Below are 19037 nucleotides of genomic sequence, written 5' to 3'. Positions count from 1 at the left end.
CTGGATTTCGCTGTGGACACCACAATATTAAATGCCAAGGAGAAATTAGAATTGATTGAGAAACAAGTTAACACATTTGTGCAAGTACTACTAATAAAAAGATGGAGAAGGTAAGAAAGGATATCCAAAACTTCACAAAGGAATCTGCTTATCCATACTTAAGTCCCGATAATGCAGGACATATATTCTGGAATGACTATAATAGTCAGAGGTCAGGTCAAAATGTACACATAAAGAAAGTGGCCTTTTCTGATTCATCTTCTAATGAAGGGGATGGAGGATATCAACCTAATCCCAGACCGTGAGGGCAATGAAATGCAAGGGGAGAAGAAGGGGTGACTATACACAACAGAATTATACACTGCATAATGTTCAGCCCCAGAATTATCTCCCACAGGTTTACCCTCCTCTAAACTATCCAACCCAAGATCTTCCTTTTCCTCCTGCAGATCAGGATCCTCCACCCATTCCCAGATTTCTTGAAACTCTGAGGGCCTACAGGGGCTAGACAAACCTTCGGCCATATTCAACATTTCTGAAAAAAACATTGACAGCCAAAGATATTTATGTATTTGAAAAAGGTTAAATAACCCAAGCAGAATGGATGCTGAAATAGAGCTCTGACAATTTTTCCGTAAAATACGTTCGAAAAATGTCTTTGGCTCAGATACTAATGAGATTACAGAGATTGAAGGCACCACCTCATTTAGGCCTAAATTTAAATGTATTCCATCTGGTAGGATGATTTCTAAGGAGACACCCATATTTGAAAAAGCTGTACTGAAAGAATGTCACCGTATTTATGATCAATACAACGATTTCAAAGATAATTCGAGCTTCAATTTCACCCAGACACAGTGGAACCACCTTATATCACTATGGGATGACCAATCTTTTGTGATTTAAAAAGCAGACAAAGGTGGAGGAGTTGTTGTCTGGGATGCGGTTAAATATGACTACGAATACTGACTTTTACTTGAAATTAACTGGTGACCCAACTAATGGAATACAAAAAGAGATAGTTGAAATTTCTAACAGAGCCTTAGAGGCGGGTTGTCTTACTAAAAAATAATTTCAGTTTTTGACTCCTCATAGCATTAGGACCCTGCTGTTTTATATATTGCCCAAAGTTCACAAAGATCGTCTAAACCCTCCTGGTAGACCGATAGTATCACTATGTGGTTCTATCCTAGACCCTATCTGGCAATTTCTAGATTTCTTTTTAAACCACTAGCAATTAAATCTTCAACCGATTTGGCTGACATAACTGATGTCATTAATCAAGTAGAAGGACTAGTGTTTGACTATAATAATGATGTTCTTATTACATTGGATGTAGAATCACTCCTTTCGAAAATTCTGTAAAGAGAGTCATTCACTATAATGAAAGATATTTTAGATGAAAAGGAAGGACCAGTTACTGTTCAAAGTAAATTGTTGATTGAGCTAATGGAGGTAGCTCTCACTAAAAATGTCTTTCGCTTCAAAACTGCATATTATATGCAAATAAAGGGGATGCGATAGGGTGGCTTTCACCTCTAATTTTGCCCCCCTTTATATGTGTACATTTGAACAACTGTTTATTCTGGTGGATACTAATCCATTCAGACAAGCATTGATATTTTATAAACGTTATATTGATAGCATGATTCTCATTTGGAACAACAAAAAAGGAGATTATAATATTTTCCTAGTGTGGATTAATTCCCTTAATCCCAATTTATGCTTCACTGTGCATTTTCACAGCACAGAGATAGCATTCTTGGATTTGACTATAAAAGAAGATAATGGTCAACTAATTGTTGATTTATTTCGTAAGGAATCTGTCAGGAATACCATTTTAAAGTATGACAGTTTTCATTTTCAAGCAAGCACTTTGAAATAATATTCCATGTGGCCAATTTTAAGGGCGAGATGGAATTGTACGAAGTTAGAAGACTTCACCATTCAGTTTAATATAATACAGGCTTGTTTATCTGAACGGGGTTAGCCTGCCAGATTACTTAGACAATCCAAAAAAAGAGCAAAAAAACAGCCCAGAGAGAAACTTTTGAATAAAGAGGGAAGATCAAATAGATGAAACACCCGACTAGTATGTGCCATGACATATAACGTCCATCACAATTAGACAAGAAAGGCAATCTCGAGACACTGGGCCTCATTACGAGGTGGGCGGTAAGGGATTACCGGCAACTGTAAGGGCACCGGTGCCGGTAATCCCTTATCGTCCTACTACGCGTTCCCTTTGCGGGTCCTTCCTTAACGCCTGTTTTTTTCAGGCATTAAGGACGGGACCCGCAAAGGGACTCTAGAGCTAATCACGGTACCGTTATTAGCACCTTCCCCATTCCCATTGAGCGCTACGGGGGCTCAAATGGGAATGGGGAATGGCCCTGGTGAATGGGGAATTACCGGTCCCGCCAACCTTGGAATGGACCGGTAATTGCTCCATTCACTAGGGCGGAGTCGGAGCGAGTTTGGAGGCAGCCATGGCGCTAATAGCGCCATAGCTGCCTCCAACCACGTAATGAGGCCCACTGGCATTTACTTAATTTGAAGATCCCCACCTTGGAACGTCCCATGTTTGCCTTCAAAAAAGGAAAGAACCTGAAGGAATGGTTATCACGTGCAGATAGAGAATGTAAAGTGACAGCACCCACTATCACATCTATTAGGGGGATGGTGCCTGTTGTGGGCCATTTCGCTGGCACGAGCTGTAGTAATTGCAGCTCCACATCTGCATGTAGCTCCATTATAGTCGACCATAATACATAGACTTTTAAAAGCCAAACAATGTGCAACAGTAGCAATGTTATATATGCCATTACATGTCCATGTAACACGATTTACATTGGTAAAACATCTAGAGCAGTTAAACTTAGGATCACTGAAAACAAATCCAGGATGAGAGCACAAATCTTATGGCTGAAAAACATGGACCAGAGGAATTCAAATGGTGGGCTATTGACAAAATATGTGGGATTGATTGTCACAATACAGCAACCAAGCATGCACAAAGAGAACAAAGGTGGCTTTACCATACACAAAGCTATTCCAATGGGTTAAACAATAAAGAAGAAGGGAACCAATGTAATTAAACACGTTCTTTCTGATTGAGAAGAAGAGTAAGATCTATATTGGGTGTATATATATGTATGGGTAGAAAATATAATATGAACCTCTGTTTCTTCGCGCCTAACATCTTTCTACTCATGATGGATCCGGTTTATGGTCTTTATAAGGCAGCACCATCATAACACAGGCTTTGCCTATAGACAGTAGGCAACCAAAAAAGAATAAACACACATTTATTAATAACAAGGTGGGACTATTTTTTGTTATTCCACCTTGTTTGATTCTGAAACTTTTTCGGATGTGATACTGTGAAGTAGTACATCTGAAATAAAGTTCTTTATAGAATGGGGCAATAAAGTTAAGTTCATGTATAATGATTCTTTCATCTTTATTTCCACTTGGCATGGACACGTGTTGGTGTAAAGCCATTCTAATATGGCACCCATGTTTTCTATTGCATCTGTATGCTACTTTATGCTGAGATGCATACGGCACTGCACAATTTTGACCCTTTTGGAAGCTTATGGTTTAGCAATCTAGGTTGCAGAGTTGTGAAAGAGGATATTAAAGATGTGTTTAAAGAAGATGTGAATCCTGCATTGGAACCGAAAAATCTTGTTTAAAACGGGGGACGATGCCTGGTTAGGTTGCAGTCAATTATTAGCTATGTTACAATTCTTGTCCTAGCTCTGTATTCGATTTGGCCTTGGCATGATGAAAATGTGTATGTTCCTTGTAGGTTTGAAAAATGGGTCTATTACCATTTTAATATGGCGCACACGTTTGTTGAGTAGTTTACCTATAGGCTGAGGCATAGACAGTCCTTCTAACACAAAGGGCCTCATCACGAGTGGGGCGGTAACGCCGGTGCTAAAAGCGTTGGTGTTATTAGCCCTAACGCCAAACCCACCAGCGCTATTAGCGCCGGATCACGGGTTTGGCGGAACGGGTATTTCCCAATCCCCATTCGGGAATTCCCCAATGGGCTCAATGGGGAAATTTTGCGCTTTTACCGCTGGCGGTAAACGCGCTGAAAATCGGCAAAATCTCAGCAGATTTCCCGCCAGCTTAAACCTGGGGGGAAATCAGCCAAAGCCGTAATTTGGCGGACCCTTAAATCCAGCGGTAACAGCGCTACCGCCTGATTTAAGGGCTACCGCCAAACTCGTGATGAAACCCAAGGACTTATTTCCTCTTTTAGAACAAATTAGCGTCTTACATTCCAGAAGGAAACAACGCATCGATGGACATCTAAACAAAAAGCAGAAAGGTAAAGCTGTTTCCTCTTTCATGATATGTTTTATTACATGGACATTTTTATTAAGCAAGGTGAGCCTAGAAACCTTACTGTCAATTGAATTCTTTCAGATCCTATTTGCCTGTATAGAAAGTTGCAGCAGAGTGACAGGACAGCACTGAAGGAGTTTGTTCTGCTGATAACAGATATACCTCACCTCTGAAAGAATGATAATTGCAGTCGCGGTAAGTGCTTGTGATGTTTCTTACTTTTGAGAATACATGCAAATTGCGCAACGTATGCGAATTTTGATTGATAACACCCCTTTTTTGTGTAATGTTATTGCAGGTTGGTCCCTTGCTATTTTACTGATTGAAGAAGGAGGTGTTTCCCCGCTAAGCGATCAGGAGTGAGTTAATGGAAAATACTCTACATTATCAATTTAGGGAGCATCAGGGTAATGCACTGGCTTGTGGACAGACAACATTGATTTTAATTGGTTTCTGTATGTGTTTGTTTTTTAGAAATTGTAGAGACTATACAGGATGAGTTGAGACGATTAGAAAATTAATTTATCACAATGTGAATACTATAATTGGATCAACATTTATGTCCTAAATTTGAAGACTGGTGGCATACGTGATATGCGTATTTACACAATTTATCTTGCTGATTTGCACTAGTTATTTTGCTTATTTGCACAATGTACCGATTTGTGGATTTGCACAATTTATTTTGCAGGATTTGCATAAGTCATATTGCTTCTTTGCACAATGAGTTACGCGATTTGCACACATGCCAAAGTTCTTTTAATTAATTGTGTCTTGTCGAATTATTTTTCGTAAACCTATTTTTAATAAAATATAGTAATAAATGATTTTTACTGTTATACTTGCCTGCTACACTGCTTTGTCTTTCCTTGAGCCCCATTTGGAATAATGACAATTGTTGTTTTTTCATGAGGTATCAACTTTTTGTAGTTTATTTATTTGATACCAAACCAATAGCATATTGTTCACATTCTTGTTTACTCCATAAGAGAAAATCTTATCAGCAGTACAAGTCATAGAACAAAATAAAAGAATTGTAGCAGCCAATTGTTAGGAATCTACCAGCCTACTACCCAGTACCACTGTATGCACCCATTCATAGATTTTGTTCATAACATAACTACTTTTAAAAAAACCACAATCGGCCATGGCATTCATGTACCTGTTTTACTGCTGCAGTTTTGGACTAAACACATTCATTTGCAACAAGCTGTTTCGAGCTTTAGAGCTATAGAGATTCTGATTGCATTCACCTGTTATAAGCTCCTGCAGGCTAGGTGTCCAATAGGCCTTAATTACAATTCACTGCAACAAGCTACTGAAGCCTGGATTGGGCTTAATTGGATACAGGTGCCTCAGGCCATCCTATTGGGCTGTAGGTTTGATGGGGCTCATAAGCTCACTCTGTGGATTAGCAAGTGTTTTTTCAATTGCATTTGCCTGGAGTTCCTGTTTTATGCTGTGTTTGAAACTTTCCATGCTATCTTGCTTTTTGCTTACCTGCTGTAGCTGCTTTTCACCTTATGTCCTGTTTGCTGTTAAAGCTAATCCCTTTTCTGAAGGTGTTTGTGCTGCCTTTCTCAATTTCGTCAATACCTTGTTTTGGTGTAGGCACCTAGGCTCACAGACTCACCTTGTTTCTGGCAAAGCTGTTTCCCCTCCTATGTCGCTTTGCAATTTAAGTTTCATGCTTTACGTACTAGACTTCTGTCCATAGTTCAGGTACCTGCTCTTTAGTGTACTTAGCTTTCTGAACCATGTATTCACAGCGTTTGCAGCAACCTCTTGTCTTGTTTGTGACAAGCGCACTGAGTTTCATGAACCACATATTCGCTGAGTCGGTAGCGGCCTCTTGTCTTGTCTGTGAATCCTGCACTGAGTTTCCTGACCCATGTATTCACTTAGGTGGCAGTGACCAACTGCCTTTACTATGACTAATGCCTTATGTTTCATGATATTCCTAGAACGCTACATGTCCAAATGTATGTGTGGAGCGCTTTTTCAAGTGGCTTTCGAAGTGGCTGTTGTGCTGCTCAGAACTCTTTTCATTTTGCACTCACTCGACTTTCATCAAGGAGCTGAAACTCTGCCCACATCTCCCGCTCCCACTACAAATACAACAGGCCATGCGCCTTGTGCGCGCGCACTTTTGCAATTGACTTTCTAAGTGGCTGTTGTGCTGTTCAGAACTCTTTTCATTTTAGACTCACTCGACTTTCATCAAGGAGCTAAACTCCGCCCACATCTCCCACTCCCACTACAAATACGACAGGCCACGCGCCTTGTGCGCGCACGCTTTTGCAAATGGATTTCTTAGTGGCTATTGTGCTGTTTGGCTGAAAGGCTGCCTGCCTGCTTTCTGGGTAAGAAATACATTGCTGTAATATTTGGAGAGCTGCACTTTTAAGAAATAAACTGTCATTGAAATTCCCAGTCAAAGTAAAGCTTTATGTTCACCAGAAATCCATAATTTATGCAGCAGTGTTATGGTGGACAGTCTCCGAGCCCCGGAACTGGATAATGGGCTATGGGTGGAAGCCGGTACACCATTTAGGAGGGCGAAAGTTTTAGCTGAAGACGACTCCTTATAATAGGTGATGATAGTTTCCTTTCATGAAGACTTGAGCCCACATAGTAGTTCTGTGCGAGATGTTATTTCAGAAGTTTTTGCTCCTCCTAGTAGATCGCATCGGGTGCACTCACTGTGGGTAAATGGCTTGGACTTTACTGTGACAGCAAGAAATATTAAAAAGAGAATAAGTTAGTATTTTTACCAAAAAAAGATGGAGTGCTGGTTATATGCAAAATTTTGAGGGTCTAGGGGAGATTAAATTACTTGTCGCAGGAGAACAAACTGACAAGAGAGGAGAGAGTACTGAAAAAATAAGAAACAACATCTCCATGGAGTGCATGAATCCCCTGCAAGCCCAGAATTTGGAAGTACAAACCGATGCTTTGAATGCTTCATTCTCCCACTTTTCACTGGTGCTGAAGACTGTAAATAGAGGAAGAAAAGATCAGGAGTTGAACGATCATTCGAAACCTCTCTGACGTGACATTATCAGTGCTCAGTTTTGTTCTGACTTAATTGAAAAATGTCGTTGAGCTACTCAAAGCAGAAGTTCAATCTAACTCTGGAACTTTATTGGAATTAACAAAGGATATTGGATGCTGTGAATCAACATTGGTGGGTTTAAGCTCAGTAATACATAACATATCCATTTCCGTCAAAGACCTGAAAGAGTTAATGACGAGGCAAGAACAGAATATCATGACTTTGCATAGAAGTACAGAAGACTCGATTAGGTGGATCAAAGCGCTTCTAAACTCAAAGCCTTTACAAAAAAATAATGAATCAAGACATATGTGAACAGTCAGCAGTGGTTATGAGCTCCCCACTTGTTAATAGATTAGTAATGCTTTTGAAGATACACCACTCTCTGAATAAGTCTTGGAAGAATTCAGAAGACTAGCAAACATCGAGGACGTCTTTGTAGACAAAGAAGAGGGAATAATTGACTTGCTTGAGACTGCAACAGGTTTGGGAAATGAAGACATTGCACTAATTCAAACTGTACGCAATGGTCGAAAGAAGCATAAAAAGAAAAGAAATGCTGGTAAAGGGGATGCTTCTCAATCCTCTAAAATCGAGCAGAAATCCAAAAGCAAAAGTAATAACAAAATAAAAAATTCAGTGAAGTCAAGTTTTGTTCGAGCCCTATTGCTTCCAAGCAATGAATTAGTTAAGCCCTCTAATCAAGGCAAAAAATAAGAGAACAGGTGCATAATATCAGACTGCCCATGCTGTGAGCCATCTAGCTGCTTTAGGGCCAAATAGAGTTCTTCCCATAGCAACAAAAACGGTTTCAGTTCAGACTATTGGTGGTTTACGGCAGGCTCTCAGAAACTACAATTTGGGAGCTCTTGCCAGAGATCATTGGTCAAATATGTGAAAAGATGAAAGATAATGCGAAGTCTCTCTAGTAAAGTATGATTTGAGGTTCTTGAGTTGGAATACGCTGGGTTCCGGTTCATTTAAAATTAAAACTATGAAGGAAGAGATTTTCATGAAATATGACTTAATCTTATTTCAAGAAACATGGTTATTAGAATGCCTGAAGTTGGATGGCTTCTTAACTTTGGATCAACTAGTTATTAGATGAGAGTCGGGTCGGCCAGCGGGAGGGCTTCTGATTTCAGTGCAGGCAACTGTGGGAACGTCGCTAGAATTAATACCTACTACTAAGCAGGTTTTGTTAGCTGCCCTCCTGACGTTTAAAGGCCCAAACTTTCCTCAATCACTGATTGTTATTAATGTTTACTGGAACCATGCTTGCTCCAACCTAATCAATTCTTTTGAATCATTGTCGGACCTGTTGGTGAGAGCCACCACTTTGGATAGTACGGGTGGGTTATTATTGTTTGGTGACTTCAAAACACATTATGGAGCTAGGGCTCAAATATCTTTGTTAAGCAAGTAACTACAAATGGTGAGAAATGGGTGAGCTTTCTGGAAAGGTGAAATCTAAAAATGCTCCATGGGAATGTCATAGGTGACATTACTGCTGTGTCTACCTGCTCTCGTGGATCCTCCAGATCCATTCTGGATGACCTTTTTCTCTGCGAAGACCTATTAGCGCTTTGTACATCTTTTCGGGTTTTAGACAACGGTTTGAGTGATCATAATAGGCTATCGGCTACAATGACTCTGACATGCCACCGTAAACAAACGTTATGAGAACTCTAATCTGTGTATTAGCAATGGTAAGAACTTTGTGGTTAAATTTAAAAACAATTACAACTTTTTGAATTTTGAATTGGGAAGTAAGATGGATGAAGTGTCAGAGGATGAATTGGCAAATCTCGGTAACCATTTAAGCTTTGTGAATTTTTTATGGGAGTTGTATTATCCTTGCTCTGTGAATTCCCATGCTAGGTAACGGCATCTCCATTCCTTTGATGAACAAAATTGGTTAAGAAACAGGGATATGAGACACGCTATTAGAAATCTGAAATTTAAAGTGAAAGATCAACAAGAGTACGAGATGGCATCAAAAATACTTCGAAATAACTATAGAAATTGGTCAGATCCTTATAATCCTCTCTGCCATGAGAGGGATGGGGAAATGATTTTGAAGGTTCTATTAACTAACAACTCTTGTTACATTTGGAAGTTGATTAGCAATCGAAACACGCCACAGATTCATTTACAAAGTAATGTGATTTCCGATTCCGCCTGGTGTACATTTTATGCAGCAATTTGTAGCCGACCATCTTCCTCTTGTGAAACATTTAAATTGGAATTAGAGTGGCAAAAGGCTTTTAGTCAAGAAATACTGGTAAATATCATAACAAAATCCTCTTCGTCAAGAGCACCAGGCCCAAATGGTCTTTCCAATTCAACATTAAAATCCGATGCTGAACTCTGGGCATCCATTTTGATGGTTGTTTTTGCTGAAGTTTTGAAATCCTCTATGGCCCGCCCCTCCTGGAAGTCCGCCATTGTTATACCAATCTACAAAAGGGCTGATTGGGCAGATCAAGTCAATTATCACCCAATCACCCTTTTAGATGCAGATGGAAAGATATTTGCAGCAGTAGCATTAAAACATTTTGAGGAGTGGATAATAAAGGGAAAAATTCCATCAAAACTTCAGACAGGTTTCCGAAGAGGTCTTTCGCCCTCTGTTTATGTCAATTCTATCACAATCAGTGGGGAAAAAAGATGGCTGCATACTTTCTGGTGCTTGGCAGGATCTCAGCAGAGCTTTTGACTCTGTGAACAGGGGCCGTCTCTGGGCCCAATTAAATTCCCGTGGAATCCCAAGCGGCCTATTGACCATAGTAATTGGCCTGCACGAGGGTACTGATCTTCGTATTAGATAAAACGCTCATCGTGATTTGTCCGGAGAGGTGCCAACTGAGAGGGGCATCAGGCAGGGATGTATCCTTGCTGCATGCCCTTTCAACCTTTATTTGGCTGATCTAACAAAGGCTTTAGAACATCAGCCATTAGCCATTAGCAAGGTACGCAGCTATTATATTGGATTGCTTACGCAGATGATGTGGTCTTGTTGGACTACTCCCCTAGGGGTCTACAACACCTACTGTCAGCATTCGGTACTTATGCAGAGGGCAATGACCTAATAGGGAACCCAGCTAAATCAAACATTTTGACATTTAGGAAACCTTGTAAGAGTCCTAATAACTTTAAGTGGTCTCTCCAAGATCAGATTGGGCCTGTGGTTAATGAACTCTTTTATTTGGTCATTAAATTACGTTCCATCCATACAAAAAATCTATTAGAACAAGACTTGGATCTTAAGGTAATCCCACTTCTGGCACAAATGAAAAAGATCTATAGCACCTTTTTGTAAATGTTCCATATGCCCATTTCTTATATTCTATAAGGCAAAGGTTATCCCATCTTTGTTGTTTGGTTTTGATACAGTCCCCTCTTCTCAAATTGAATGCATCTTGAGGGTAGAATTTGGAAAGGAATCTTCCTCCTAGTTATATATGGTATCCTTGAGGTACGAATTAGGGCGGCATCCGCTGAAAATATATTTGGAGTGGAAGATACCAGCGCTCTGTGGGTCAATATGGATATCAGGTAAAGATTCCCTTTACAAACATATAGCCGTGTAGCTCAAAGAGGGAACTAATAAGTTTCTATTTGAGTTATTCAGCTAGGCAAGAACTACGTTGGAGCAGTGTGATTGCTCTACTGTGCACCTTGTTGAAAATCCTGTTGGTGTTAAGCATGCATTGTTACGAATGGATTGGCTCTAGGCTATTGAGCAGATGTGGGATTGAACAACATTTTATTCATTGTCAAGTTTTGATACACCAAATGGATATTTACCAAACAATTTATCCTTCGGGGAATGATTAATAGATGGACATGAGAGATGTTTAACTTTTGCTGTTTTAAAGACTCTTGAAAATTAGGTTTTATTGTAATGAAATGATATTTTATTTATTAATTTAGTTATGTAATATTGTCCATTATGGTTTGTACGTGTGGCAACTTTCTTTGCCTAAGTCCATGATACCTTTTCTGATTCTTGGTCCATGATTTCCTCTATGCCAGCATTCATGTGTGACTTCTAAGTAGTGCTTGTACAGCTTCTATCTACAGCCTCTATCTACGGCTTCTGCTCTTGCTTCTTGTCTATGCTTATCCTGTACTTGGTTATTTTTATCCCCTCTGCTTTTCCATCTTGATTACAAAGTGGTCCACTGTTGTGTCTCTGCTCTGTATCCGTATACAGTGTGACCCCTGGTTGGTCTCAGTACAACCATCTCATCAGCACGTCTTACCCATTATGTATTTGCATGATTGTTAAGAGTAATCTGCTGGTACCGATCCCAAGGACTTTCTCTAATCTCCATGGAGACCCCTTATCATATTCCAGTGACCCTTTATTCTGATCAAACCATGTTATCCAGTATATTTGCCTTCGCTCTCTTGTCTCTCTGTGTCACTTTGCTTTCAGCCAGCTCCTGGAGTTTCTGTGACTACCTGTCTCTACAAAGAGCAGCCTGGTATGTACCCTGTTTCTGTTCTATGCTAAGTGTTACCTCACAAGTTGCCCCAAAACTACAGTGTGTTCTCCAATATATATCAATGACCCTGTGCTCTCCTAACAGATTGATAGAACCTTACAATTGGGGCAATGCTTAGCAAAGGTCCATCCAAGATGACTCTGCATACTTTTTTTTGAAAACCTCTGTTTCAAGCTACAACCTCCAAGCAAACGGCCAGCAAAACGTCTCGAGTCAGTATTTGAAACACAATGAACTTCTCTGTAATGAATATAGTATGCAAATACGTGTCAATCAAGATATGTTGCCTCTCCATTCAACATGTAATCCAGAGCCCCAATTGATGACTGCATATGAACTTCAAGATGAGAATGATTTCCTGCACCACTTATTAGTACCACAAAAGAACTACCCACCCTTCAGTGATGCTGTTTTTTCAGACCTTTCCAAGGATTTAGTATTCGTGTCTGATTATTTGAGCACTTCAGCTACTCATGTGCAACCGGCTTCCATTTCCAACACCCAGTTTAATGAGTCTGTTGCGCCCTAATGTAAATTCAGAATTACAAATAAACACCCTCCTTAGACAAAATGGGTATCTCCATGTCAAATACTTTTCACAGTTTTCTACCAATCCCAGTACTGTTGGTAGAACAGTTACAGGAACAGAATGAGTATTTGACTCAGTCACTGGAATGCCATCCCACTTCAAGGACTTGTTTGGGAGGCACTAACGTATAATCCTGTGAGAATGCTCCAAACTATTGACAAGCCTGGTCAAACTATAAAAAAAGAACTTGTTACTGTTCAGTGTGTAGGAGCACACACCATGGGCCAAGTTCTTAAGGGGCTTTATGTTGGCTGTGTACATTTTCAGAATACACCAGCTCCTTGCTGCAATGTTTCTTCCAATGCCACTAGACTTTGTACTGTACCACAGACGTACTTTGACACTCCAAGAGTATATGCTAAACCAACATCAACTCCTGGGCTACATGCCACGTTTGATTCTGGTAAATGAAGGGCAGATAAGTCCCCAGAAGATTTCTTTAATAATAATAACTGTGAAGATGCTATTTCCTCTAAAGATGCAAGCCATGGATTCAAATAGTGACTATGTCATCCTGCGTTTGCTGAATGAAAGTGAGAGATATATTTCCTCTTTAGATAAACCTTGTTACCTTGCATCAGACATTATATCTATAACTATGGAAGGCATTTGGATTCCAACAAGACTGCACAATGCCATAGAAGGATAATTGCAGCAATTAAAAGTATTGAAGGACGAATATGCATACCAGTTACAAATTGGCCTAAAACACTCTTCTATTACTGCTCATGAGGCCAGCCAGAATTCCTTTCAATCCAGTCTATTCTTTCCATACCTCTCTTGTACCTAACCTGTCAGACCCTTTGAACTGCCTGTTGTGTCCCCTGCTAAGTCTACCTCTGCTATCACTTCATCTGCTTCTTTAGGCTCTGATCTGAATCTAATCCAGGATCCTGGCCCTAAACTAGCTCAAATCCTTCCCACTGGCATAACTCCTCCCTTAGATCCAATGCCAATCTCCTGTCCTCCCTTGCACACTGCCAGCAATGCAACTAACCTTTCAAGCAATTACAGCACATCCCCTGCCCCAGTCTAGAAAACAATAGCCAGTCCGTCCACCTGTTTTACAAAAGACTGTGTTTCAAGACTTGTTCCTGCTTGTGGCATGAATCTGGACTGTGCATCAATGTGCTTCAAGATCTGAGGTAATTCCCATGCCCATGATTGAAGTAAAACCCCAAGTACTGAATGACGATTGAAGTAAATGCAAAAACATACCCTTCACCATGAAGGAAGACTTCGTAGCAGATTCTGTGTTTTAAGACCTTATGATCAATACTATTAATGGTGTGATTTTGTTGCACCATCTGAATAAGTTGAAAGAGGTTTATGCACTCCTTGCCTGTGAAAACACTTTGACTGATCTTCCACTATCCTTTCATTCGGCTGTACCTCTTGTCTCAGTGCATGACCACTCTAAGCCTGTGTCATGGTTAAAGGTCCAGAGCGCTGTGCGCAGAATCCAAGACCCGTTGTTACCACTTATCGTCAGCGTCTTGCTTTATACAACAAGCAACTCAGTTAAAGTTCCCCTGATATAAACAAACATGTTCATCAACGTTTGCGAGTCCGGAAGTCTCCTTTCCGTGGTAGCTAGAAGCTACCATGGAGACAGTGGCATCCGTTGCTATGGGGAAGGTCCCGACGTCTTGGATTCGGACGCCGGGCTCACGTTTGTTTGTTTGTTTATTCATTTGTTAAGCGCACCAGACATCAAGCCTTCATTAGTCCCACCCTTGCATTTGCACTCTGCTTCTGATTAACGCTGTTTCTGGTTGTTTGTGCTGCCAAACCCTGCTCTGTTTGTGACCTGCCTTTTGCCCGCTCCTTGTATGTTTTGGTAACTCTTGCACTTCTTGATTAAAAGACCCTTCTACGCTATTGTGACTATGCTTTGCTTACTCCTTGGTATTGTCTGAATCGCCTGCTCTACGACCAGGACTGCTTCACTGAATCTCGCTCTGCTTACTTCTTGGTATTGTCTTCAGTTGCTTCCTCTATGACCCGGACTGCTTCACTGGACCTCGCTCTGCTTACTCCTTGGTATCATTTTGACTCACCTGCTCTACGACCCAGACTGTTTCACTGGACCACGCGCGGCTAACCATCTACTTTCTCGTCGACCGGATTTCTCGCAGGAGTCAACTCCCTGCTTCACGGAACTTTCCATTGGATTGCCTGATAGTATCCCGTTCCACACACAGACTAGAGACTTGTGTGTGTGTGTGTGTGTGTGTGTCTTTAGGCGTCCTCGGTTCGTCGGTACAGGGAATTCTGGACATTAGGCATCTGCGTGCCGGCGGGATAGACATTTTTGGATTTCTTTACCTGTCATGAATTTACCTCATTGTCATATTTCCAGAACTCACGGAGTCCTCATGGTAAGACTAATACTGCTCTTGCTGCTTTATCTGCCTATGTGTAATTATTTTGCACTAATTGTTTTTTTCAAAACCTCTTGTTTATAGATCACCTGATACCATACTCTGCATCTTTAGAACTGTCCTCTTGATTTATCTACCTTAATAGCACGGGTTAGTTTAATCACTGCCTTTTGCCTTGAGTGTCATATTGTAATTATAAACACTAATCATACGTGTTTTCCTTACAGCCATTGGTGTCTCGGGGGAATCCAGTCTTTCAATTATTCGATCCCTCTGCATGTTACTTGGTACATCCAGAGGGGTACATTAGTGGGAAGAATTCTTCTTCTACACTACGTGGTCAAGCCATTGAAGGAGAATTCTGACAGCCTGTCGACAAAGACTGCATGAGTGTGGTATCGGAAGTACAATACCAAATTCTGACTAGTAAATTCCCCATATCCGCTGAAGTAATGCCATCCAAGCAGCAGATTCTAGTGGCAACAAAATGATGGGTACTTCCTGAAATCCATGAAGAAAGCATAGGTTTGCTTCGACCATCTGAAATTAAACCTGTTGCTCTGAATTTGGAGTCGCCTTCCGAACATCAGTACCCTAAGCACAACCTGAATCCAATGTTTGCTTTGTCTGTGTCAACATCTATGAAAGGGTTCACTGAGAAAAACCACAGTCTACCGTTCTGTTTTCCAGTGCACCTGGCAGGCTTTTTGATGCATCTTGTGATAGTTTTCCATTCCACTTAATCATTCCCCAGTATTTCTTGATCAAAGTACTGAATTGAAAGATTATAAAACTATTCCATGGGCATTGTTTATGACTTTAGTACTTTAGCCCCTACTACGGCTACTGCAGCAAGAAACATTTCATAGACTTGGATTTCTTTTTGGACACCTGGAGGTGCACATTGAGTGGGGGGAAACAATTAGAAATCTACCCGTCTGTTACCCAATACCACTGTATGCAGTATTCCGTGGTTTCAGCGCAAGTAATTGCTTCGAAGTAAATTACTTTGAAGTAATCACTTAGAAATTACTTATAAAAATATAAGGGGTTTTGGGTTAAGGGGTAAACAGAGGGTGGGGAGGGGCTTTGGTAGGGGTACTAATGAAGGTGAAGGGGGTATGGGAGGGGCCCTGCCCCAAATCAAAAAATCAAAGTCAAGATTCAATGTAATTACTTCCAAGTAATTACAGGCTTGAAATGACATGGAACCACTATATGCACCCTTTCATAGGCTTTGTTCCTAGCATAACTACCATGTTAAAACCCCGAAATGGCAATGGCATTCATTTACCTGTTTTACTGCTGAAGTATTCAACTAAACTACTTTAATGTTACATTCTGGGTTTTGGATTAAACAAGCTGATGCCTTTTGGTAGATATATGCTGTCCAAGAGGCAAAGGGCTGGGGGAGGCAAATTAAATACATTAACTTTCAACAAGTTGCTAAGAGCTGGAGCCACCCAGATTTCATTCACCTATCACAAGCTCGTGCAGGCTAGGCTACAAAGAGAGGGAGATGCCTTCATTACAATCCACTGATGCAAGCTACTGAAGTCTAGGCTTAATTGGACACAGCTGCCTCAGGCTGCAATCAGCGCCACCCTGTTGGGCTGTGAGGACTTCATAACTGCTCTATGAGGATTAGCAAGTGTTCTATCAACTGCCTTTACCCGGTGGCCCTGTTTTATGCAGTTTTTGAACCTTTCCATGCTATCTTGCTTTTGACTGCTGAGTCCTACCTGCTGCAGCTGCTTTTTACCTTCTGCCCTGTTTGCTGTTAAAGCTACAACTTTTTCTGAAGATATTTGTGCTGCCTTTCTTCAAAACCTTTTTTTTAAGTGAGCATCGCCCCCCGTTTTCCTTGCCTAAGCCCATGATACCTATTCTGAGTGTTGGTCTAAGGTTTCCTCTACGCCAGCATTCAAGTGTGCCTTCTGTGTAGGACTTGTATAGCCTCTGTCTACGGCCTCTGCTCTTGCTTCTTTTCTCTGTCTATCCTGTGCTCTATCCACTCTGCTTTTCCATCTTGATTACAAATTGGTCCATTGTTGTCTGCGTATACAGTGTGACCTCTGTGTTGGTCTCTATTAAGATCAGATAAAGGAAATACTTTTGTTTCCTTAATCTAGTTCGTTGGAGTCTCACCTGTCTCAGTATATGGTCTCCAGCTTTACCCTTACAGTGAGTACAACCATTGGATCAACATGTCCTACCCATGATGTTGCTACGTGATTATTGTTCAGAGTAATCTGCTGGGGGACGTGGATTGGCGCCGGAGGAAATGGCAGCTTGAGCGTGTAGCTCTGGCTCACCACAATATTATCTTACCTTGCAGCATACATTAAAATCATTCTTCTGTCCCTCTTACTCAGGGACGGGGACAGAAAGTACATAGGAAGTCTCCTGTCCCTTTTCCGCAGAGCTCCAACGTCTCAAAGAGTGCCCGCATAGTCTTCCAGGACTCATGGTAACAGCTGGGGTTGAGTTCCCGTCACGTGTCAGGAAGTCCTCGGCAGCAGTAATTACGCAATCTGCCGGCTCAGGCCTAGTCGGCTATCTGCAGCTCTAACCGCGCCATATAGTGGATACCTGCAATATAAATAAAAATAAACAGAATTTAAAGGTATTTTGATGAGAAACACTCTTTTTACAGCACAACTTCAGTATATTCCATTAACTTCACAAACTACAAGCTTTTTCTTCATGATAACAAGGTTATTTATGGTGTAGCTTTCTTGTATCAAAAACATGTTATTACTCTGGGAAGTTTTTGTCAGCCCCTTGGGGCTGAACCTCCCACAACTCCGACTTTCCCTCTTCCTCCTCACCTGACAAACAGTCTAGAATTGCAGAGATCTGAGGTCTTTGGGCTCGATAATCCTTCTTTTTTTTTTTCTGAGTAAGTGTCTCTCTCCCGGAAGGAAGCTACAGTGTTATGCTATTAACAAGCACTGCCTGCGGCCCCTCTTCCGAAAGGGACAGAATGGGGAAAAAGCCCACTGGGCACAAAATAAAACAACAGCAGATGAGCAATAGTCGGCGTCAGGCCGTGTGGATGCAGAGTGGAATATGGGCTCCAATGGATTCCGGAGAATAGAAATGCTGGATAGTCCTAAACAACAATCTCCGTACAGAGTATGGGATGAACTGGAGCCAGCGGTCCACCAACAAAAGGTAAGGAAACAGCAAAGGCAGCATGCTCTGCGAAACAAACGGGAACGAGGAAGAGACACAGAACACGCAGAGAGAGAGAGAGAGGCAGTAAGGAGATGGGGGAGGGACCCCGTAGAGAAGAATACCGGTGCCGCGGTGCCCAGAGAAGGCAACCGCCCGGAGAAAGTACCGGAGAGGAAACAAAGGAAAGAAAGGAAACTAGCGTTGTGGCAACCGGAGAAGCACAGCCGCGAACGAGGCTGACCGAAGCGGGTTGCAACGCACAGTGAACAGGGAGGGCGTGGCTGATAAGCCTCCCCGTTCACTGCTGCAGCAACACTAGACCGCTACCACAACGCTGGGAAAGAACGTGGCAGACACCTCAATGGCGCCTAGCAAGCCGGGACCACAGGGTCCACGGGAGGCCGCGCGTGACAGTTTTTGCTATTTACCCTATAGTTTGACTCTTTTTGGGCTGGACTGATATCATTTTGATATTCTTTTCACGTGATTATGGCTTCTGGGAAAAATAACCAAAAACCACCCATAACCTCAAAGGTAACGCAAGCAGCTGCTACTACTAATAAAAGGCTAAAAAGCGAATTGCCGCCGCCGCTGACACCTCTGGACCCTGCGATTGATACCATATTACAAGAAATAAGGTCACTTAAACCTTTCATAGAAACCACCAACCAGAATTTGCAACAATTGGATGAAAGCTGAAATGTTTTTGAAAGAAGAATGGCAGATATGGAAAACAGAATTGGTCTTGCAGAAGATATTTCCCCTAGATAATTGCTGTTGGAAAACTCTGTTAAAGACCTACAAAAACATAATGAAGATTTAGAAAACAGGAGTAGGTGTAATAACCTTTGCATTACAGGGCTTCTGGAGGGATATGAGGGGAATGATGCCATCTCTTTTCTTCAAAATCTACTGTCAGCGGTATTACATATACCTTAAGAAATACCCCTCAA

Source organism: Ambystoma mexicanum, chromosome 2q (genome assembly GCF_040938575.1).
Source record: "Ambystoma mexicanum isolate Mex_15411 chromosome 2q, UKY_AmexF1_1, whole genome shotgun sequence".
NCBI lineage: Eukaryota > Metazoa > Chordata > Amphibia > Caudata > Ambystomatidae > Ambystoma > Ambystoma mexicanum.
The sequence above is the reverse complement of the archived record's forward strand: the minus strand, read 5'-3'. Positions refer to the sequence as shown.